Source organism: Crinia signifera, chromosome 1, assembly GCF_055691185.1.
Source record: "Crinia signifera chromosome 1, ASM5569118v1, whole genome shotgun sequence".
In the NCBI taxonomy this organism is placed as follows: domain Eukaryota; kingdom Metazoa; phylum Chordata; class Amphibia; order Anura; family Myobatrachidae; genus Crinia; species Crinia signifera.
Genome location: NC_139217.1, coordinates 255922173 through 255946883, shown reverse-complemented (window position 1 = coordinate 255946883; position 24711 = coordinate 255922173). Strand labels below are relative to the sequence as shown.

At 44.2% G+C, this 24711-nt stretch overlaps 1 protein-coding gene across 7 annotated transcripts in view; it reads left to right on the top strand.

Annotated features, from left to right (window-relative positions):
- EPS15L1 (epidermal growth factor receptor pathway substrate 15 like 1) overlaps window positions 1–24711 on the top strand; it is a 186002-nt gene that overhangs the window by 1097 nt on the left and 160194 nt on the right. The window lies entirely within an intron of this gene.

Here is a 24711-nt window from a genome sequence, read left to right as displayed (position 1 = left end):
ATATATATATAGACTGTCTGGCCCGGCACACCTCCTATGTAAACAACTAGCTGGGTGCCTTCACACAAGTAGTGTATATCGTACGGTATCCAGTGCGGCACTCCAAAATAAATAACGGTAACTTCAGAAAGCTTCAACCATTTATTGGGAAGCTTAACAGCAGTAAAGCTGTTAAGCTTCCCAATAAATGGTTGAAGCTTTCTGAAGTTACCGTTATTTATTTTGGAGTGCCGCACTGGATACCGTACGATATATATATATATATATATATATATATATATATATATATATATATATATATATATATAGTCCTCCAATGAAAAGGCACTCCAATTGCAGATAAAATCTTTTAGTAAATGGATGTCATGGTGACATCCATTTACTAAAAGATTTTATCTGCAATTGGAGTGCCTTTTCATTGGAGGACTGTTTGTATGTATTTAAAGTGCACCCAAGCCAGTTGACCCTGAGACCCCCGAGTGCCGGCATATAGTGGGATATATATATATATATATATACATACATACATACATACATACATACACGTTCCTCAGGTGGCACTCCAGGAAGCAATGCTGTAATAGGCTTAAACAGAGCCACAAATACGTCTGGTGCCTTCCAGGTTGGAGGTGCAGGTGCGTCTCCACTGATAATAGAGGGACAGGGGGCGGCGGCACTCAGATGCTGCTTTCAGACCGCATAACTGGCTTTGACCCTGTATTTGGAAACGTTTCCAAAAACGGGTCTGCCAGATAAAACCCCTTTCACACCGCAGCACTTAAACGGTATATTACCATTTAAGTGCCGATTTTTTGACACTGGCAGACCCGTTTTTGGAAACTTTCCAAATACAGGGTCAAAGCCAGTGCAGCCTTCAGCCCTCCCCTCCGTGCAGCTCCCCCCCCCCCCTCGCGTGTCGACCGAGAGCATGTCGACGCCCCCGCGCATGTCGACGCCCCCCGCGCGTGTCGACGCCCCCCCCACCCCACCCCGTGTGTCGGCGCCCCCCCCCCCCCCCGTGTCGACTTACCCCGTGCCGGTACCTCCGTTGTGGACTGCAGCTCAGTATGCTCGGAAAGCACTTATGAAAAAAGTGTCTTCCAGAAAATGGCTGCCCCATAGGAAACCCTGTTTAAAAAAACTGTCTTCCGTATGGGGGGCAGCCATTTTCTGAAAGACACTTTTTTCATAAGTGCTTTCCGAGCATACTGAGCTGCAGTGCCGGGAACCACAACGGAGATACCGGCACGGGGTAAGTCGACACGGGGGGGGGGGGGGCGCCGACACGCGCGGGGGGGTCGACACGCGCGCGGGGGGTGTCGACACGCGCGGGGGGGGGCTCCAGTGCTGTGAATACTTAATGAGCGCTCATTAAGTATTCACTGTGCTGAATTTAGGACCCAGCTCATTGGCTGGGTCCTAAATACCGTTTCTGAGCCGATTTTTGCGCTAAAATACCGGTTCAGAAACGGGTAGGACCCTGCATTTTAACCGGTTAGAAAAAACGGCATTTTCTAACCGGTTAAGTGGGACTGGACCTTTCAGACCGCACACATTACCGTTTTAAAACGGTAAAAAAACGGCAATTTACCGTTTTAAAAGTGCGGTCTGAAAGGGGCAAGTGAGTCATTCTCTCACCAGCACCTTGATAAAAAGGTCTACGGACCTTGAAACGTCGGTTTCGTAAAACCTTGTTTGCTGTATTTATTACTCTGAGTGCCACGCCCCCTGTCTCTATCTATCTATCTATCTATCTATCTATCTATCTATATATATATATGTCACTCCAGGTTTTTATAAAGAAGTGCAGTTTACTGCTAATCGTATATTTATACATTTATACTTGCTCTGTACGTGTGAGCATGCTTAAAACCTTTTATTGTAAAGTTTGTGTCTGTCCCCCTCCCTTATTTTTTTTTATATATTTTTACATAAAAAAGGTCTATTTTAGCAATCTACTAACTGTAGGCACACCAGGCTTTTGTGACCTACACATAGAGCAAGAGCTTGTTGCAGTCCAGTTATAATAGTCCAATTTGTGTATGCATAGGGGATATTACATTGTAGTTCAAATTCCACCTTGTTTTTGTTCATTGAGGTGCATGGAAAACACAGCAAAGCTGTGCGGATAGGCACCTCTGTTTCCATAGATGATAGACAACGACTGTTTTTAACATTTCATAAGGATACCCATCTATACAACACAGGCAGCTGAGCTGCTTGTGTTGTATGGATGGGTATACTGGCAGGTATTCAATGCGGCCGACGAGGGGGTTAAACAGTGAGGATTGCAGAAAACCAGCGATCCTCGCTGTTTAACCCCCGCGCCGGCCGCTCGCTCTATTCAACGTTGTGGGGAAATCCTCGCCGTCACTGGACGGCGAGAATTCCCCAAAACAGCGAGACCCGTGGCTAATGCAGAAAACTCGCTGTATTTAGCCGCGAGTCTCGCTGCTAATGGAATGAGGGGGAATTGGCGTATGAGGGGGGGGGGGGGGGGGTGTTGCATTGAATACTGACGGTGAGTGGTGACAGCGAGCAGGAAGCCCTGCTCACTGTCGCCGCTCGCCCAGAGCACTGAATACCTGCCACTGTATTAGGATATGGAAAAAGAAGCATGACTACTTGCTTTACTGAGAATCTGAAATGTTGAGATCTCAGACACAGGTTGGACTGTGCTGCTTGTAATATGGATGCTTTATGCCTTGTTGGTACACATTGGAGCAATGTTAATGAAGGACAGAACAATCATGTTCCTTCATTGGCATACTACAGGAGACATCATCAAGCTTGATGTGCAGCATATCAAACATGAAGATGTTGACAGCAGGCACCTGCAGATCAGGCATATACAAGCAATATGTTAGCGTGCATCGCATCGTAAAGCACCATTGTACCATGTATGGGCACCTTAAGGAATAGATTAAAAACAAAATTTACTTACGTTAATATTTATTTCTTATTTTCTCAATAAAAAAAACGTTTGGACTCAAAAATGTTCTGATACTTAGGGGTGCCGTGATTGAAAAAAGTTTGGGAACCCCTGCCTTAAACTCATTTTAAAAATGCAAATACTGTCTAACTCAGTACACCATTTACATGCATTTAAATTGCTTTAGAAATGTATCTTGTACACAGGCTTTTATACATCAGTGTGTTCGGCTTAAGCCCCGTCCACATGGGCCCTTATTCTGGTTGGGGCGGATATGTCCGTGTGCGTTCGTTCCGCCGATGTTTTGTGTCTGCGCATGTGCAGAGACATATCTGCGCATGTGCGAAAGGGACATACGTCCAAATTCCGCATGAATTGTTTACACTACGAACAGGGGGAGGAGAGGGGCGTGAAGGGCTGTTTGGCTTCATTAACATATGAATATGCCCCGCATATGAAAACGCATATGAAAACGCTGGGCGTACGTATGGTAATGCGGCCGTGACGCACGTGTAGGGGGTGGACATATGACATTGCCGGATGTTCGCTGCCCGCCCAGATCCCTGCTTTTGCACGGAGAAATGCTCGAGTGGTCTGAGCTCGAGGGAGCTGCCTGACCACTCGGTCCTGCATTCAATGGTATGCAAATACACTCGTGCTCCGTGCGGTCAGCGGCTTACCGCATTCGGACGGAGTGAGCGATCCGTACGGAAGGCGGGGTTTAGGACGCACGGTCCTGGCCGCATATTCGGCTCCGGCCGCACAGACCAGAATAAGGTCCATGGTTTGATAGTCAAATATGAATCAAAATCAAACTGTTTTCAGCCACATTCGATCCCAGTGCACGGCACCAAATTCGAAGAGAGAAATTGGTACTTGTTTAGTTTCACGGCGGCAGTTACGTAGTGCTGTATTGAGAATACCAATACAGCACTATGCTGCCTACGTAAACGACGTAAGTGCTTCTGGAGCCCTGAAACTACACAATGGTTAATATCCCCAGTTGGTGTGGAGTTGATTTTATAAAGTGTGGCGAGCGGACGCGGATACCGTCCCCTCGCGGTGGCTTGCTGCGCTCGCCACACCTTATAAAATTAACTCCACACCGACGTGGATAGTGGGGGAAATGTGTGTGTGCGTGTGTGTGTGTTGTGCTTTATACTTACCCTCCTCTGACCTGTCCACCGATGGGCAATGTTCAGTTCCCCTCCTCCGGCACTGGCAGTGGACAATGTACACAATTAGTGTAGTGCCACTGGGGGAGCAGGGAAACCATGTGATTCTCCCCCAGCCGCAATACGCTGAATTACGTACATTGCTAGCGCCGGGGAGTGACTGCCAGAGGAGGGGGACTGAAAGCTGCCGCCGGGGAGTGACTGCCGCCCGCGGGGATCGCCGACCAGAGGACGTAAGTACAAAAAAAAGCACCCACCACCATGCTCCCCCTGCTCCCAGTGTAGTTTCACGGCGCCGGCTACGTTGAAAATGTAGTGTAGACCTGCCGCCGTGAAACTAAACAAGTACTGAAAAATTGACTGTGCAGGCAAGACTATATGGTACAGTTCTGTACTATGTTGTCTAGATCAAGTATGGTCAAACTGTGCCCAGCATGCCTTGCCATAGTTTTAGCATTCCCTAATAGCTAAATGTGATAAAGCATGATGGGACTTGTAGTTTCACAACAGCTGGAGGGCCGTAGTTTGGCCACGCCTAGATGGAATGTGTACATGGCATACGATTCGATCCCGATCGAATCGGGATTGAATAGAAAATGAATCGCACAGTGTGTACGGGGCTGTACTTTTTGCAGGTTGAGTATCCCTTATCCAAATATCCGTTGTCCAAATTATTCTGAAAACCATAGTTTCTATAATGTACTCTTTTTATTTGTTTTGCTAAAAACCATCTGTAACTGGCACTACTAGTGATCTGATATGTAACTGGCACTAAATATGTGCAAGAAAGTAATTGCTTGGCATTCAAATTCAGTGCCTGGGATAGGGGTGTGGATCGTATTGTCGACCCGACTTAGGTCGACAGTCATTAAGTCTACACCATTGGGTCGACAGGCAGCAAGGTCCACAGGGTTCTAGGTCGACAGGTTGCGAGGTCGACATAGTTTTTTTTCACTTTTTTTTTACCCGAATGTCGACATTGAACACAGTTGGAAGTCAACCGCAGCCCCTCGCATCGTTTTCTTTGCTCGCAATGCTTCGGGCACAGTACTTTATTCCCCCACCACACCCTAGTGGATGGTAGGGCATAAAATACCGCCTGTCGGTTCAAAAAACAGTGAAAACCATGTCGACCTAACCCAATGTCGACCTTCATCCATGTCGACCTAGAACCCTGTTGACCTTCTTGCCTGTCAACCCAGCAGTGTCGACTTAATGACGGTCAACCTAAGCCAGGTCGACAATACAACCGTATCCCCTGGGATAGTACACAAACTTTGTTATATGTTTAAAAACATTATTACATCAAATATATGTGTGTGTGTATTTCATGTAGTTGATGTGTTTATACACTATAAATACAAGATACCTCATTCAAATATAAAAATATTCCAAAATATGGAATAATCTGTAATTGCACTAATTAGACACTAGGGGGTGGGGTGGGGGCATTACATATTTCTCCCCTGCTGTTGCCACTAGATGGCGCCCAATGAAGCCATTACATATGTGCTCCATTCAGCACCGGCAAGACACCTTCTTTCCTGCAGCTTTCCGAGTGGTAAAAAGTCTCTGGTGTGATCATCAAAACATCCATTTGGGTGCCGTAACAGAAACCAGAACTTTAGATGTGTTTTATTGCTATATATGGCTAAACCCAGTCTATTTGGGCACAAAAAGTGAGATAATTAATGTTCATCCAGAAGAACTTAATTTCTTCTTTGGCGCCCATTAAGCCAAAAACAATTTAATCACCCCCTGGTCATTTTTAACAGCTGACATAACAGTATGTATAAATCTGTGCAGATTGATAGCACGTCTATCACCATTAGCTATACTTAAAGTACAAGTAATAGACCTTACTATTTGCCAAAAACATCATATTAGAAAATAAATATTTGGAGTGTTTAAACTTTGCAAAATATGAAATGCAAAGAGGATAAACTTTAACCAGACGATTCTTTCCAAGGTATCCAAAACACAAGGAAGAAAGGGAGAAATTCTCTGGATTAACACACACACTGGGTATTCTTAAAATTCAGTATGGTGAAAACACATCCGCGACTCACCTAGATTGACAAGAAGATGTTCACAGCTAGGTATCTTTTACTTTTTATCAACATACATATGGAAAGACACTCACCTAGGGAGCAATCCCTATGTTCATCCAAAGGTTTCTTTATTTAAGAAGTTCCACCAGACCACAGATGGTAAAACACAATTTTATTGTTTAAAATGCAGACACCACACTTCCACAGCTGCGTCTCTGCTCCCTCACACAGGATGAGGAAAGACTGAGGGCAGTCGGTCCAAAGAATGGCATCAAGGATAGGAAGGATTGGAGGGGTCCCAGTTAAAAGTCTTTCAAACACCAATGTGTTTCGAACTATAATAATCTTCTTCAGGGTGTAGCACAATAAAAATGATCCCAAGCAGGGTTTTTATACCCACACATACTGGGTCCTATATGAAACCCGGCACATTCCATTAATAAAAAAATTCACTTGCACACATCATATAAATATGGTAATGATTGACCTGGGTCAATCTGTTCGAGCGCCTCTATATGAGTATGTTACCTTAGAGAGCAGCCGATTCAGGGGATGGTCAGTTCCCCAAACAACAAAAACAAGAAACAACAGAAGGAGGAGAAACGGCGCTCAAAAAAGTGCTAGTAAGGTGCATGCATCAATTTAATTAAGAAATGGTATTTAATGACTTTTTGAAAATTCTTAATAAACATATTCACATAAACATGATACATGAAAATATGAAAAATAAAAAATATTAAAATAATGATAATAATGGGCCTATTGGGAGAGAATATATTTGATATAGTCACCAATATTGTGTTGATAAGACCTGCACTGATCCGGGAGCTTGTATCCATAAACTGTCCAAAGAGGGTCCGTTATGGGTGTAACCGCTTTTTGGATGTCCTAATGGATGCCTTGGATGTTGGCCCGTTGGCAAAGATGTTGGTCAGCCCGGGGTGTCCTTTCAGTAGGAATGGCAATCCAGAAGTCCAGGGTTTTATCACGGGCTCAATGGATGGGATTAGGACAGGATCAGAAGACAGTTGAGCAGGTGGTCAACAGTTTCCTTGCTGGGACTTGATTCTTATCTCTCTCCAAATGGGGTCCAGGAAACACCAACGCGTTTCGCTGTGTTGACACAGCTTTATCAAGGTGCATTCTGTCTGAAGGGAACCTCATTTATATACCCTACTTCCTGTGTAGGTAATTTGCATAAATTATTGATGCATGCACTTAATAGATCTCAAAAACATATTTATAATAGCTCGGAGACTTTATTATTAATAACACTTTAACTCAATAGAATAATATATTATTAAAAACAGTAGGAAATACAAAATATAATAGAGAACTGCAGGGTATGACCTTTATTAATGTGATTACTTCCGGGTTAGCAATGTCACTTTTCTTATCTCTATTCGTGTAGTCTTTAATGCACAATTTAGATCTAGACAGCACTTTGTGGAGTTCATAGGATATTTTTATAATGCAGTATCTTAATCTTTTGGTGCCCACCTGAGAAGCCATACCCACAGCACTGCCACCCCCTTTGCTCCCCGGTACCTGGCAGCAGACCCAATGACACCAGGGAGAAGAGTTCCAGCATCTTGGCAGCTTCAGGGTCCCTGGGCAGCAGGAACCCCCGAGCTGACGTTACGGCAGCTCCGCGCTCGTACAGCCCCCGGCACAGTATAGTAGTGTAGCTGCTGTGCCTGACGTCACGCTGAGGCAGAGTTCCCGGTGGTGGTGACGTCACGATGCTGGCACAGAGACACCACGCTCCGGAGAAGGAGCGGTGTGTGTGGTTCCCGGGACCAGAAGTCAGCGGGAGCAGGAGCGTGAGGCGCGCCGTTCAGAGAGTGGCGGCGGGCGCCTGAACACAGAGCACCGGCAACAGGAGAGAGAGGTCCGCGATGGGAACGGCGGCGGTGAGTGACAGTTGAAGAGGACCACGCACCCAGACCCGCAGCCACACCACAGACCCCCCCACGGGAAGCAGCCTTTCCTACCCCCATGGATAGCCCCCCAGGCCAGAGGCGCATTCCCTTCCCTGCGCTGCCCAGGGGGTAGAGATACCGTTTCAGACCCGTTCTAGACACAAGAAAAAACCGGGTCTGAAACGGGTAGGACCCTCCTTTTTAACCATTTCCAAAAACTGTTTTTTTTTTTTTTTGGGAAACGGTAAAATCCCTCTGCACCTTTCAGACTGCACATATTATCATTTTGAAACGGTAAAAAAACGGCAATATAACGGTTAATATGTGCGGCCTGAAAGGGGCATAAGGAAAGCCCAGCCGATCACTTGTAATCATAGAAAACAGCCCAGTGACCGGTTAGTTCGAGACCGGAAGTCACTTCCGGTCTCGAACTAACCGGTCACTGGGCTGTTTTCTATGATTACAAGTGATCGGCTGGGCTACTCACCCAGCGCACCAGCACACTGCAGCACCTCTACAATGGCTGTGGAGTGTGTAACTGTACAGGACTGCAGGCGAATTGGACATGCCTCCCTTTCGCCTCATTGGTGTTTTAACGCCAGGAGGTGTTCCGCCCTGTATTCACCCTGAATACACTTATTGGTGAAAGGGTGAAACAGAATCCGCCTGTCTAGCTGATGTAAAAGCTAGAACAGGCGGAACTGGATGTCCTAACGCCGGACCCTGAATACAGCCCATAGTCCTATTCAGGGGATATCACTGTATATATTCCATATTTACGTATCCAAATATGGAATATATACAGTGATATCTATCCCCTGGAAATAATGGTATACAACTTCCTAAGAATATGGTCTCTAGGAAGTCCCACTGAGCTTGCGTTCCAAAACAAGCATCAACATCTTAGAAACAAGCGATGACCGGAAGTGACGCGTCGAGCGGTGACCCACAGATGCGGCTCACAGGGTGGAAGTGACGCCCGTGCTCTGGATGTTGTCTGGACTACGGAGATCCCGGAAGTGTTTGGATGTGGACGCCGCTCTCGATCATGTCAATGTATGACATGGATTTGGATTTTACTATCTGTCCACATTATTTATGTAATATCGCTGTTTTTCTGAATAGGACTATGTGGTAACGTAAGTTATTCCATGAATAAGTATCATGTTTAGGCAGGTTATATATATGATGTGTGTAAGTGAAGTTTTTTATTAATGGAATGTGCCGGGTTTTATATAGGACCCACAAGAAAAAAATGGGGGTAAAACCGCGCTTCCTATTGGGATTCTCAAAAGATACTTTGTTTCTTTTATATCAATGTCCTTTTCTTCGGAATATTCAGTCCATAAGTTGTTACCTCAAAGATAAAATAAATAAAATTTCATAGTGTAGATTTCCCAATATAATTTACAGATTAAGATTTTCTGCAAGACTGTGCCCGTACCGTATTATGGCCTATCACCAGGCCAGGGGTGACCCCTGAGGAAGACTTAGAAGTCGAAACGCGTTGGTGGTTTGGAGGTACCTGGGACCCCTATCTGGAACTTGACATTGGGACTACCATTGAGGCATTTATGTGGAGGTCTACCCGGGTTACATCATCTGACCCCCATTGAGCTTCTTGAATAGCCTTTTGTATAAGGCCAGATACGGTACCAGGCTTTTTTATTATATGTTCTGTGTTCAAATAATTGTGTGTGAATAAAATTTACTTTTTTACGCTATGAGTTCTGTTCCCCACACATTTGTGTCTTTGAGGAACAATCAGGAGGAATTATAAAGCATATATCCTTGAATTCTGGGAAGTGACCCCCTTTCTACACGCTAACCCCTGGCCTGGTGATAGGCCATAATACGGTACGGGCACAGTCTTGCAGAAAATCTTAATCTGTAAATTATATTGGGAAATCTACACTATGAAATTTTATTTATTTTATCTTTGAGGTAACAACTTATGGACTGAATATTCCGAAGAAAAGGACATTGATATAAAAGAAACAAAGTATCTTTTGAGAATCCCAATAGGAAGTGCGGTTTTACCCCCATTTTTTTCTTGTTGTTCCTATTGTTATCGTAGTAGGTGATACTACAGGGTTAACCAGCTGCATCCAAGTGGAAGCGCAAATTTTCAAACCTCTCGTTCTTGTTTATATAGGACCCAGTATGTGTGGGTATAAAAACCCTGCTTGGGATCATTTTTATTGTGCTACACCCTGAGGAAGAACATTATAGTTCGAAACGCGTTGGTGTTTGAAAGACTTTTAACTGGGACCCTCCGTTCCTTCCTATTCTTGATGCCATTCTTTGGACCGACTGCCCTCCGTCCTTCCTCATTCCGGGTGAGGGAGCAGAGACACAGCTGTGGAAGTGTGAGGTCTGCATTGTAAACAATAACATTGTGTTTTAACTGTGGATTTACCATCTGTGGTCTGGTGGAACTTCTTAAATAAAGAAACCTTTGGATGAACATAGGGATTGCTCCCTAGGTGAGTGTCTTTCCATATGTATGTTGATGAAAAGTAGAAGATACCTAGATGTGAACATCTAGTCAATCTAGGTGAGTCGCGGATGTGTTTTCACCATACTGAATTTTAAGAATACCCAGTGTGTGTGTTAATCCAGAGAATTTCTCTCTTTCTTCCTTGTGTTTTGGAAAGAATCATCTGGTTAAAGTTTATCCTGAGAACAGCGCTGTGGAGATCCACCCTCTTTGCATTTCACAATTGTTTTTGGGTTTGGTAGCCCTATTAGGTGCACCTTCTAGCTGCAATTCCGAGTGGGCACAGGTGGCAACTAATTCTGTTTTTTTGTGACTTTGCTAAATATGTCCACATTGCTGTCTTTAACTGTAGAAGGTTGTTATATTAGGTAGAAGTTACGGTCCAATTCTATGTGCATTAGTTGTTTCATAATTATAGGGCATGTTCTCTGATTTCATGGCAAAACAGTCTGTTACATAACCTGGGTAAGCCTGCATGACACGGTCTTAAATATTTGGGTGGAGTTGTATCTGTCTTAGGTAATACTTTAGTTATTAGCATAGCTTCAGTGGAGTTTTGGGTCAACATTTGCTGTCATTTTACTTCATGGCTCCTATTTGAACATAAATTTCATTTTTTTCTGTCACTAGCCACCCTAAAGGCATTACATTATTCAATGTTTAATTGAAGGCAAATTACTGAGGTGTGGGGTCATTCAGACCACACATTAGGTACCCAAAGGTTACTTACTGTGCCTGGAGTTCACATCCTGGTGCTCCTTTGGCATTTCTCGCACTTGCTGCTGTTCTTTAGTAGTGAGTGGCATCTTCTGGACTAGCTCCCTACAGCTGATCCAGTTTTCTTTCCAGAAAGGCCCGGTATTGTCGACCAACAACATGCCCCCAAGAAAACAGTGTTGTACTCCTAAAGAATAAAGTAGATCAAAAATATAACTTTTTTTTTTTAACATGCATTTTATTCTTAGGTTAAACACCTCATAAATAAATATTTTTATTCACATTTCAAATATCTATTTTTATGGGGCTTTCAACTTGAGAAACTTTATTAATAAAGGTGGAGTTAAGTTTTTTTTTTAGAGCGATCACCAGGTAAGTGTGTTGATTTCTCTGTAAAGGTATGTAAGGAAGGCCAGCTGATAGACCCACCCTGAAGGCATAAACCTTAATGTTAATGTATACCACCTTACTCAGGTGAATGCTCCTTATTTAATTGCTCCCTACTTTACTATATATATCATTTTTATTAGTCTATTTGGTCACGTCTTCATGGCATGTTCTAAATTGCTCTCTGAAATTCCTAACCCCCCCTCAAAAACACAAAATACAAATCAATATGTTGCAAATACTGTTTTGAATTATTGTGAAATGAAGCAAACCGCAAACTATTTTGTATATTAGCATATATCAGCTTTCTCCATGTGACACTGATTTTTATGTTTGATAGGCTTCAGTTATTGAAACACTCCTGCCTTTTGCTGTCTGGAATATGTCATGATGTATCTCGCAATGAGCTAAACCTATATTGTGAGAAATTATTACGGTTATCCTGTTTTGCTAAAGTGGCTTATGTAAATAGGGAGAAAAAACCTTCCTGCAGTGGTTATACGTAGGATGATTTTAGAAGAAAGCATTTGTTTTGACATTCAGGAAAGACAATACTATAGTTCACCTTCTGATACACGACAGGACAATCTTTTTAAGAGGCCAGTTTAATATTAGGAAGAATCAACTATGCAATATAAATGTATTGCACTTTAATCTGGCAGACCATGTTAAAAAAAAAATCTATTTATTCTGAATGATTAGCTGCCTAATGTAGAGTATTATGTAAGCTTGGTAATGGTTTTCTATAATCTTGTTCTGTAATTCTACTCCATATTCAGGCTCATTAGCAGTATGTATTTATTGGGTTATCTTGCAGTGGGAAATCTCATGAGGGTGATTTTTGTTCGACAAGGGTGGGAGATGAGGAATGGGTAAAGGAAAGCTGGGAGATGGCTTTTCCTTCCTGCATAGGGATGTCAACTCTACTAACAGCTTATTATGTCTATTTCCTGGCCAGTCTACAGCAGCCTATTATATATTAATAAGAAATGATGACTATTGCTATCACATGGTCTTTTGCAATAGTGTGTGATTCTATTTCCTCAGTGTATTATATATTTTCTTGATTTTATTTGTAGTTGTCATTGTACACATTGTTTATGTGCTATACTTTCTACCACACCCAAACATCCTTTGCCTTTTCTGTGCAGGTAAAAATTACTGCAATAGTACCTGTGCCAATTTATCTACACCTAATCAGCTGTGTCATCCGAAAACATTGAGAGCTGTGGAACCTGTTTCATTACTCATTACACATTTAAGTTAGATTTATCGGTACTTGTTTCCTAGCACGGCCACACTGATCATGATCGTGGGCATCGTTAGTAAAAATCGGGGGCATCGCGGCCATCGCATGCACTAAAAAAATCGGGTGCGATGGTACCGACGATGCCCGCGATTTCCCATAGGGAACAATGTTAAATGCCTCAATTTACCCAAATCATCATAGGGAACAATGGTAAATGGGCCAGAAACCCCCAAAAACACCCCTGAACAGTGAAATGGCCCCCCAAAATTAGTTTACGCCACCCCACGATCAACGTGAACCCGAAGCGTGGCGAGCGCAGCGGTACGCGTCCTCCGACCTTTTCATACCCCCACTATCCACGTCGGCGTGGAGTTGAGAATAGAATATTGTGGCGAGCGCAGCGAGCCACCGAGCCCGAAGCGTGGCGAGGGGACGCGGATACCTGTGAAGCCCGCGAAGGGACGCGGATACCTGTTAAAGGTATCCGCGTCCCCTCGTGGGGCTCGCTGCGCTCGCCACGCATTCGGGCTCGGTGGCTTGCTGCGCTCGCCACACTATTCTATTCTCAACTCCACGCCGACGTGGATAGTGGGGGTATGAAAAGGTCGGAAGACGCGTACCGCCGCCCCTCGCGGGCTCGCTGCGCGTGTCACGAAGCGTGACAAGCCCACGTTGATCGTGGGGTGGCGTAAACTAATTTTGGGGGGCCATTACACTGTTCAGAGGTGTTTTTGGGGGTTTCTGGCCCATTTACCATTGTTCCCTATGATGATTTGGGTAAATTGAGGCATTTAACATTGTTCCCTATGGGAAATCGCGGGCATCGCGTCTGGACCATTTAAGCCTTTTTTAGCCGCCTGCGACGCGACCGACACGATTTTGACTTTTTTCAATGCATTTCAATGGGAAATCGGGGGCATCGCGTCGGTCGCGTCGCAGACCACTAAAAATTACACCCGATGCCCGCGATTGTGGCCGTGCTAGGAAACAAGTACCGATTTATCTAATGCTGTGAAAGTAGGATTTTGTGGTCCTGAGATACAATACTTGTAACTCTTACTCAGGGGTATATAGTGTTCATGCTAGGTTCTGATCAGCGAGGAGAGCATATTTTAGGTGTGATGTATCTCAACAGCTACTAAGTTGTATCGATACATCAAGTCTAATGGGGCCTACACATGTAGCGATGTGTGTAGATGAGTGTTCTGAGCAATTAGTGTTCATTCTAGCACCCGCTATCTTTGAAAACCCATACAGTTTCTCTTCCCTGCCTTGGGTGTCTCTGTCAGCAGTGGTGTATCTAGCAGAGGTCTGGTTTGCATATCAGTGCTGATAGACAGACAACACTGTGCTAGAAGCACTACAGCAGACAGCGACACCCCAGGCAGGGAACAGGAAGATAGCGGGTGCTAGAATGAACACTTGCAATGCTATGTTGCTCACTCAGCAAACAGCTCTGCACAGCGATGTGAGTCTGATGTGTGCTGAGCGATCTGTCAGTGCCAATGTTTTCCAGGGAGAACACTGGCCATGACCGATTTTAATAACCAGCTTGCTGGTTATTAATTGTCAGAAGATAGCGACGCATTGCTATGGCACCGTACGCACACAGCAATGTAGAGGCATTTTCTGAGTGATGTAGTTAAATTATGTAACATCGCTATGTGTGGAGGCCCCATAATGGAAGATGTTTGCCCTGAAAGACATGGGTGACCAATTTCCCTTGAACTTCCCTGGTGTCCTGGATGAAAAATGTGTTGTGTACATACTGAATAATTTGACCAATGATCTAGCTGACAGTCTATATGCTTTTTTGAATGCAATCCAAATTGAGCTGCCTGCACAGCCGACGAACAACCTTGCTTAATGACTGGTGGATACGCACACCATCATTCGTTTTGTATGATATATATACTGAACCATATTTTGACCAATATCGTTCAGAAGGGCCAAAATGAACAATATTGGGGTGTGTTACATTTTTCGCTTCAAAATTAAAGAATGCCATTGTCACTGATTTTATAAGCCTGCACCTACAGTGAACACTAGGTATATTTATCAATTATGGTGTTTCAGAAAAGATCCTTGTAATTTCTTATCACTGCTTTTTGCAGCAATAACAAAGTAAAATGAGCACATCAGCAGTCTTATGCATTCTCTATTGGGACTCTGGCACATGCGCAGTCCTCAGAGCACTTGTGTGTGCCTGTCATTGCCAGAGAGGTTCCTGGAGAAACAGTCTCCTGACCATTTTTGTGAAGTGTAGCCCATAGGTGCAAATGGTGCTATATTTGTATAAATGAGAGATGATCTGAAGGGATGCAATTTGCTTTGAATAGATTAATGCATTCTGATGTTTCATTAATCATTTATAGAAAAAGATTAGATGAAAGTGCACTTAGGATAAATTTTCTATTGATCATCTTTGTAACCACACTACTCAATATACCATATGGTGGAGGTTTGTATCTGTTTAGCCATATATTTTTCACTTAATGTTATTTTACGAAATGAATATATGAAATATTTTTTCGGTATAATCTTTCATTTTTTTTTCTATATACTGAGACTATATTATTAAATAAATACAATAGTGCTGTTAATTCACAAATTATACTTAAATTATTTTACATCCATTTGTCTAAAATAAACAATTTAACCTACAGTATACTAAGCAAAATATTACTAAAGTTACTGAGTGGGTAATACCCCTTTCACACTGCAGCTAAAACACGGTAAATTGCCGATTTTTAACCGTTTCAAAACAGTTATAGATGCAGTGTGAAAGTGCCAGTTTTAAATTACCGGTTCAAATGAACCGGTAATTAAAACGGTTAAAAAGAAGGATCCTACACGGTTCAGACCCGTTATTCCTGCAGTGTGAACCAGTATTTTGGACCCTAAACTGGACACCCCTGGTACCGGGCCAGCGGGATCTCGCCCCTCCGCCCCCCCTCGAACCTTGCAAGCAGGGTCCCCCATCCCTTGGAACCAGACAAGCGGGGTCTTCACCACCCCCTCCTTCCCCCGGAAAAGCAGGGTCTCCGTCTCCCATACCCTGGCAAGCGCGGTCCATTGCTGGGGAGGCAGCGTGTCCCTTGTGTGGGCTGTGTGCAGACCCTGCTGCTGCAGAGGCAGACACACAAGAGCGGGTGCTCTGGGTGACCCGGCGAGCTGCTGCTCCTGCTGTTCTACCGTGTGCAGCTGCCAATGATGGGGATGCTGCTGCAGGCGGGTGAGCGGGGCTGCTGCTTGGGGAAGGGGAGGGAGGTAGGTGCTGGCTGTGTGCTGCAGTACGGGGTGGGGGGAGGGCTGCCACCCCCCGGGTCACCCCCTGAACCCACTCTTGCTACTGCCGGTGTTATAGCAGTAATGCCGGCAGTGTGCGCTGGCAAGTACCAGGGGTGGTTGGGGGCTGCACGCCAGTACCTGGGGAGGGTGGGGGGAGCACAGGCCAGGTACCAGGGGAGGGGGGGGGGCTATATTACTGATTAATTAATGTTTTGTAAAAACGGTAATTAACCAGTAATATACCGTTTACAACATGCAATGTGAAAGGGGTTAAACGTGCTCTGACCCGGTTAAAGAAACGTTTAAAAAAACGGGTCACAGCAGGTTTTTCAGTGTGAAAGCAGCATAATTTACTAATTGGTCTTGATTTGTCCTGGATGTGTACTCCATTGGGAATTAACCTTCTTGATTGGTTTCAGGAATAATGTATGTGAATGCTTCTCATTGGTCCTAATTCAGATGTGTTTGGAGTTGCAGCCTGTGTTGCAAATTATGCCCCTTTCAGACCGCACTAAAAAAAAACGGTATTTTGAAGATTTTTAACCGTTTTAAAACGGTAATCTGTGCTGTCTGAAAGGTCCAGAGTGATTTTACAGTTTCCCAAAAAACTTTTTTTGGAAACTGTAAAAAAGCAGGGTCCTACCCGTTTCAGACCCGATTTTTTTTGCGGAATGAAACAGTACCCAGGCAGCAAACGAGCACTATTGGTCCCCAGGGTTGTGCATATGTAATGAGCTGGCTGAGAGGGGACTCCCCACCCACGTGTAATGTCCGCCTCACGGGCTCCAGCCCCCCCCGTGTTCACAACAATTACCATGTTATGGGGTGTCACTTTTCTGCCAGGAACCGGCCCCCAACACATTATCTCCTGCACGTCTGGACAGCACAAGACGCTGGCATGGAAGATGGGGTACGTGTGTGGGCACAGAGCGGTCTCAGTGAGAGCGGAGGTGCCCAGATCAGCCCTGGACAGCGGCTCTCCCAGCAGGCCCAGCGCCGCCGCCTATCAACAGTAGCAGCCAAAGCAGCTGGACAGCGACGGAGGTGGCGCGGGAGCACACAACAGGCCGGGCGTACAGTGCGTCTATACAGGGAGTGTGTTCTGGCTTTGACCCTGTATTTGAAAATGTTTTCAAACGGCATTTAAACGGTAATATACCGTTTAAGAGATGCGGTGTGAAAGGGGTTTTACCTGGCAGACCCGTTTTTGGAAACGTTTTCAAATACAGGGTCAAAGCCAGTAATGCGGTCTGAAAGCAGCATTACTGATTTTCGATACTTAGTGCAAGTGTAGGACCTGTTTATCACCATAAAGGAATTTCTACGGTTAGCAACAATACTCTTTGGTGTAGACTTTGTTGTTTTTAAACATTGCTCATTTGGTATAAGGGAAATGTGCAAAGAAACCATTCTCCACAATACCAGGCTAATCAGGTAAAACATGTTTCACCTGATTCCGATGGATCTCGATATATTGGGTGAAATCATTGCAAATCGAAAGGTGTTTGACATTTGATCGGATCCGATGCGCATTCCTGTGCGTCTTGGATCGGATTCTGGAGATCTTTTGTGCAACACAAATTGGACCATCAGTGGCACATCGCGGGTGCTTTTTAGCACCTTTAATGGATCACATCCGATTTTTTTTTCTTTAACTCCCCTGTTTGTCCCCAGGAGTTTTTTACATGCAATAAATTGCATGCAATGTATCACATGTACAAAATGGCAAATCAATTGGCAAGTCTGAAGGAGCCTTCTCGATCTGGACCTGTGTATGGGCATCTGCAGCCAGGTGGCCATACATCTACAGATGCATTGTATGATCTGGCTGGTTGGAACAAAAATAAACAATTTAACCTCCAGTATACTAAGCAAAATCTTACTAGAGTTACTGAGTGGGTAATTCACTAATTGGTCTTGATTTGTCCTGGATGTGTACTCCATTGGGAATTAACCTTCTAGATTGGTTTCAGGAATAATGTATGTGAATGCTTCTCATTGGTCCTAATTCAGATGTGTTTGGAGTTGTAGCCTGTGTTGCAAATTACTGATTTTCGATACTTTGTGCATGTGTCGGACGTGTTCTGCACTTGTGTGAATGGGTCTTGCAACACTGGACGGCATTAGACTGTCAATGATTGACAATCTGCTGCCGTTTGGTGGGAGCAAACTAGAAACCGCAGAATCTCACAAATAATTTATTTTTGGCATACTGATATCCCTTTCACAACAGAAAATGCACAGACCCACCTGGGAATACGGCCCAAGGATCATGATGGGGCATTCCCGGGTTGGCCTCTTTCACACCAGAAATGTCCCTGCATTGATGTATTTGGACACATCTGTATAACATTCATGCTACAAATCTCCTGTTCCACTGCATGTAAGCTTGTGAGCAGGGCCCTCCTACCTCTGTCTGTTTGTTTCTACCCAGTTTGTTTAATCACTGTTTCCAATTGTAAAGTGCAACGGAATATGCTGCGCTATATAAAAAACTGTAAATAAATAATCCCAAAGTAGTGTTTTTGAATTTACAATTGGTGCTTGTGGAAGTATACCTGTTTGCTTGTCATGTCCATGGATCCAGTTTGAGATCATGTATGCTGTGTGACCCGGCACAACATCTGGCTGATAGTTCCTTATAGAAGAATGATAGACCATCACCATAAAGGAATTTATACGGTTAGAAACAATACTCTTTGGTGTAGACTTTGGTGTTTTTAAACATTGCTCATTTGGTATAAGGGAGCCTTATGTGCCAAGAAACCATTCTCCACAATACCAGGTAAAACCTGTTTCACACGATTCCGATGGATCGGGCCGATATCTTGGGTGAAATCGTTGCAAATCGAAAGGTGTTTGACATTTGATCGGATCAGATGCGCATTCCTGTGCCTGTCTGATCGGATTCTGGAGATCTTTTGTGCAGCACAAATTGGACCATCAGTGGCACATTGCGGGTGCTTTTAAGCACCTTTAATGTATCGCATCAGATTTTTTTCTTGAACTCCCCTGTCAGTTTCCCAGGAGTTTTTACATGCAATAAATTGCATGTATCACATGTAAAAAATGGCAAATCAATTGGCAAGTCTGAAGGAGCCTTCTCGATCTGGACCTGTGTATGGGCACCTTAAGGGCATCTGCAGCCAGCTGGCCATACATCTACAGATGTATTGTCTGATCTGGCTGGTTGGAACAAAAACCTGGTAATGGATGAGAGCAAATGACAGTTGACCATTTGCTGGAAAACTGACAAACTGTCATTCGGATATTACCAGCTTTTTGTTCCAACCAGCCAGATCTGTGTTTACCAACCTCTATCCTAAAGGCACAGACTTTAGTGATATCCATGCTTGAACTCGGATTGTTAAAGAAAAAACAGTGAGGTGCTTATTAAGTCACCTATGCTCAAGTATAGTTATTTTTCAAACCTGGACTGTTCGAGTACCTTGAGAATCCGTGATATAGAAGGCCTGAACCAGTATGGAGTTGGCAAAGCAGGGGTCAGTGCCAGAGACGGAACACATACTCCATATCAGGCTAGTTTGAGCTCCTATTTGGGCATCAGGTCTATTCCCTTATTCAAAGTTATTTATTTGCATGTGCTCTTGGGCCTTTATCACTGCCTGTCTATTCTGGATTGAGGTTTGCCCTCAAAGTACTTGGATAGCTACATGTTTTGTATAGCATGAGGTATTTTGGAACTTCAACATATAAAAATTACTAAAAAAAAAAAAAAGTTATGTACTTGGTTCAACTTCTACACAGATTGTCCATATAAAGCAGTGATTTTCAACCTTTTTACCTTGCAGCACACTAAATAAGATTTTACAATGGCCAAGGCACACCATGAGATCCCCACAGGGCTAAACACATTGGCCCCCACAGGAAGAAGAAAAAAACCTAGTGTCCCCCATATAAAAAAAAATCACACTGGTCCCCACAGGTAACAAAAATAAAATACATTGGCCCTTTACATGAAAAGCAGAGATCAGTAAATAACAGTTAAACTCGTGGTGGCTGTAAACTGGTTTGGGCATCTCTAGATCTGGGGGCACACTTGAGATCAGCTCAAGGCACACTAGTGTGCCACGGCACAGTGGTTGAAAAACACTGATATAATGCATGCCTTGTAATCAGCTTTGCAGTCACGTGGAGGTAAATATACAACATAGGACATGGTAGGGCTCAGCCTATAATATACTTTCTCTAAATAGTACACTGTTGTGGAGATAAATAAGTATACCTTTGGAAAAGGTTGTTTTGTATTATAAAACATTTATGGCCCCATTCATCAACAAAGTTTAATACCAGAAACATATTTATTTTAGTATGGCTGCCATATAAACTAATTATGCAGTTAGTATACAGCAGGCATTCCCAACCACGGTCCTCAAGGCACACCAACAGTGCAGGTTTTAGTGATATCCAGGCTTCATTCAACACAGATGGTTTAATCAGAATCACTCTGGTACTAATTAAGTCACCTGTGCTCAAACCTGGATAATACTAAAACCGGCACTGTTGGTGTGCCTTGAGGACCGTGTTTGGGAATGCCTGGTATACAGCATTACTTTCCTCTCTAGCAAAGTCCAGATGCTTTCTCCACAGTGGGTACGGTCATTGGGCCGACAGGGTTGGAAGGTCAACAATTGCTAGGTTAACAGTTAAAAGGTCTTCAAACTTGAGGTTTTCATAATTTTTTATTTTTTGGGGGTACTTGTGTATTATCACGGCGCCCAGTTTTGCTACATACGGCACTGCAGGGAAATCGCATGGCCCATTTAAGGGTCATGCGATTTTTTTACTGTCATTTATTCACTGCTCTCTCAGCCCCGGGGCATCGCATCGCATGTCCCGCAAAATTGCATGTGATCACATGCGATTTTATAGGGCAGGGGTGGCCAACCCGCGGCTTTCCCCCTGATAATGTGCGGCTCCTGCTCCCACTTGAACAGAAGCCGCAGCGCTGCCCGGCGATGCGCCTATTTCTGGAAGGCAGCACCCTGAGAGCTGCGCTTCCGCTGACCTTAGCTTGAGGTTTAGCCAGGTAGCAAGGCAGCGCTGCAGCTTCCGCTCCATTCTTCTCCCAGCTTCCACCTCTCCTGCAGGAGTAGCAGACCCCCCCCCCCATTAACCATGTGATGCCGGCGTGCTCCCCCGACATCACTGACCATCATTCATGGCGCAACAACAGTGCGCACAATATTTGAAATGTCCTCTGGAAGGGACACCAGGAGGGGAGCAGGAGAGTGCTCTGCTCCTCTCCCCATAGAAGCAGCTGCACCGCTGTCCGTCTCTACCTGCAGCAGCGATGGCTGGGCTGACCTCATATAAATATTTACAGTAAGTGGCACTTTTGGGGGCATTGATTAAGGGACACTACTAGTGGCAGTATGTGGGGGTATTACGTTTTGCATAATGTGTGGCATGTGTAAGGGGCATTACAGTGTACAGCATCATGTGAAGGGGCATTACGGGGTGCAGCCTCATGTGTAAGGGGCATTACAGTGTGCAGCATCATGTGAAGGGGCATTACAGTGTGCAGCATCATGTGTAAGGGGCATTATGATGTGCAGCTTTATGTATAATGGGCAATTCAGTGTGCAGCATCATGTGTAATGGGTACTTTGGTGTGCGGCATACTTCCAAATAGACCATGCCCCTTTTTTGGGCGCGCACACATTCGACGACCATGTTGTTGGCTCTTTGGCTTGACTACAGATCTTTTTTGGCTCTTTACCTCTGACCGGTTGGCCACCCCTGTTACAGGGTGTGCGACACCATGACATTAGCTATACCATAATATAATTGTATGACATACAATGATGTTTTAGGGCCCCCTACTATCAACGCCACCCCAAAGCGCGGCGAGCGGCGGTGGAACGCATCCTCCAACCTTTTCATTCCCCCACTATCCACGTCGGCGTGTAGTTGATTTTTTATATAGAGTGGCGAGCGCAGCGAGGTGAGTGGACACGGATTACTTTACATGTATTCCGCGCTCGCCATGCTTCGGGCTCTATATAAAATCAACTCCACGCCGACGTGGATAGTGGGGGTAATGATAATGTCGGAGGACGCGTGCCGCCGCCGCTCGCCACGCTTAGGGGTGGCGTTGATAGTGGGGAGGGGGCCCTAAAACATCATTGTATGTCATACAATTATTTTATGGTATAGGTAATGTCATGCCATCACAAACCCTATAAAATCGCATGCGATTTTGTGGGAGGTGCGATGCGATCCCCCGGGGCTGAGAGAGCAGTGAATAAATTACATAGGAAATGTGATGCGATGTGATTTTCCTACGCAGAATAGCCCACTAAGCAAATTGCTTAGTGGGCGCCGTGATAATACACAAGTACCTTTTTTTGCCCCTAATGTTGACATGTAAAAAAGTATTCTATTCTCCCTGTCGGCTCAAAAAAAAATATGAAAAACTCATGTCAACTTTTTTACTGTTGACCTAGCCATCATCGACCTTCAGTGGTTGACCCAATGCATGTCAACCTAATATGTGCCAACCTAATGACCGTATACCTTTACTGCAGTGTCCACTGCTCTGCTGAGCGTCCGGCTTCTAGGTCATGCAGGTATTGAATGTCCAGTCTGTGCATGGTCATGTCCACTTCACTCGGCAGGGACACAGCTTTTAATCTCATGGCCAAATGTTGGAACTTGATGTCATTTGACATTTTAAGTAGGATTTTACCTAAGCTGTACTGCTAATTTATTCCTTAAATAAAAAATGTGTATGCTTCAAGCTGTGTGATGACCAGCTTACTGTATATATGGCCTTTTGCAAGTCATGCTAGAATTGAGTAAGCTGCATATATAAAACTATAAGAAAAGTGACTTTCGGAAAATGGCTGCCCCCATACGAAAGACAGTTTTTTAAAACAGGTTTTCCTATGGGGCAACCATTTTTTGAAAGACACTTTTTTTCATGAGTGCACCCGTCCATACTTTGGTGCCGGGATCCACAATTACGGAGGTACCGGCTGCACGGGGGGGGGGGGGGGGGGGGGGTATGTTAACCCGCGGGGGGGCGCTGAAGACTGACTTTGACCCTGTTTTTGGAAAGTTTCCAAAAACGGGTCTGCCAGTGTAAAAAAAAACGCACTTAAACGGTAATATACCGTTTAAGAGATGCGGTGTGAAAGGGGTTTTACCTGGCAGACCCGTTTTTGGAAACGTTTTCAAATACAGGGTCAAAGCCAGTTTTGCGGTCTGAAAGCAGCATAAGTGTTCTGTATGTTAAACCCCATATCTATGTTCTCTGGTATGTTTCAATAATCACAGTTATTGAAATGTTACAGGCTGCTCAGGAAACACGTTACCGTTTTTTTTCTTTTTAAATGACATGCACAATAACTATATCGTTAACGTCTCTAAACTATACAATAGTGAAACCGCGATCCAAATTCATCCAGTAGTTTTTACATGATGTCTGAACGAGCAAACGGACATATAAAATGAGGTCTTCATAGTTCATAAACAGATTCTACGTACAGACACACTTGTTATGCTGCGTAGACATGGTGCGATTTGCGCTATTCATTTTTACTATATATAGTGAAAAATCGCATAACTCAATGCAAATAGCACCATGTTTTGCAGCACCCCATCTGCAACATTGGAATCAAACGTAGAAATAAACTGTGCAGCAGTCTATTTCTTCTATCTTAGAACAAAGGATATCAGAATCATCTTTATTGGCCAGGTATACTTGCGTATGCTTGGAATTTTTTGTGGTAACAGTGCAGCATCAAGCAGGGAACACAAGGGGGTGGGAAGAGAGGCATAAACATACATCACATAAATTTCACATATATCTAGAACAGTTCGAGTTAGTATTTGGTACGTCCAATACTGGTGTAGTTTGTCCGCCAAGATCTTATCTGCACGCTTATTGACCCTGGCTAGGTATAGTTCTTGGACAGTGGGGAGCTCCGCCCCTATGATCTTTTCTGCCATCCTCACCACTCTTTGCAACCTTCGTCTGTCGTTCTCGTTTGCTCCTCCGAACTAGATTGTGATCGAGAAGCAAAGGACAGACTCTACTATGGCAGTGTAGAAGATGAGCAGCAGCTCCTGCGGGATGTTGAATTTCTTAAGTTGCCTCAGAAAGAACAACCGCTGCTGAGCCTTCTTGACAGTTGTAATGATGTTGGGACCCCATTTGAGGTCGCAGAAATCTTTGTTCCTAGGAATTTGAAGGAGTCGACCCTCAACACTACCGGGATACGGTCATATTGTCTACAGCAATTAGGTCTACAAGCATTAGGTCTACACCACTAGGTCGACCTGCATTTAGGTAGACATGCATTTAGGTCGATATGACTGTAGGTCGACATAACTTAGGTAGACAGGGTCATTAGGTCGACTTTTATAAGGTCAACAGTGTCATTAGGTCGACATGGGGAAGGTCGACAGGCAAAAGGTCGACATGGGGTCATTTGACTGTTTTATGAGTCGACATGTGCC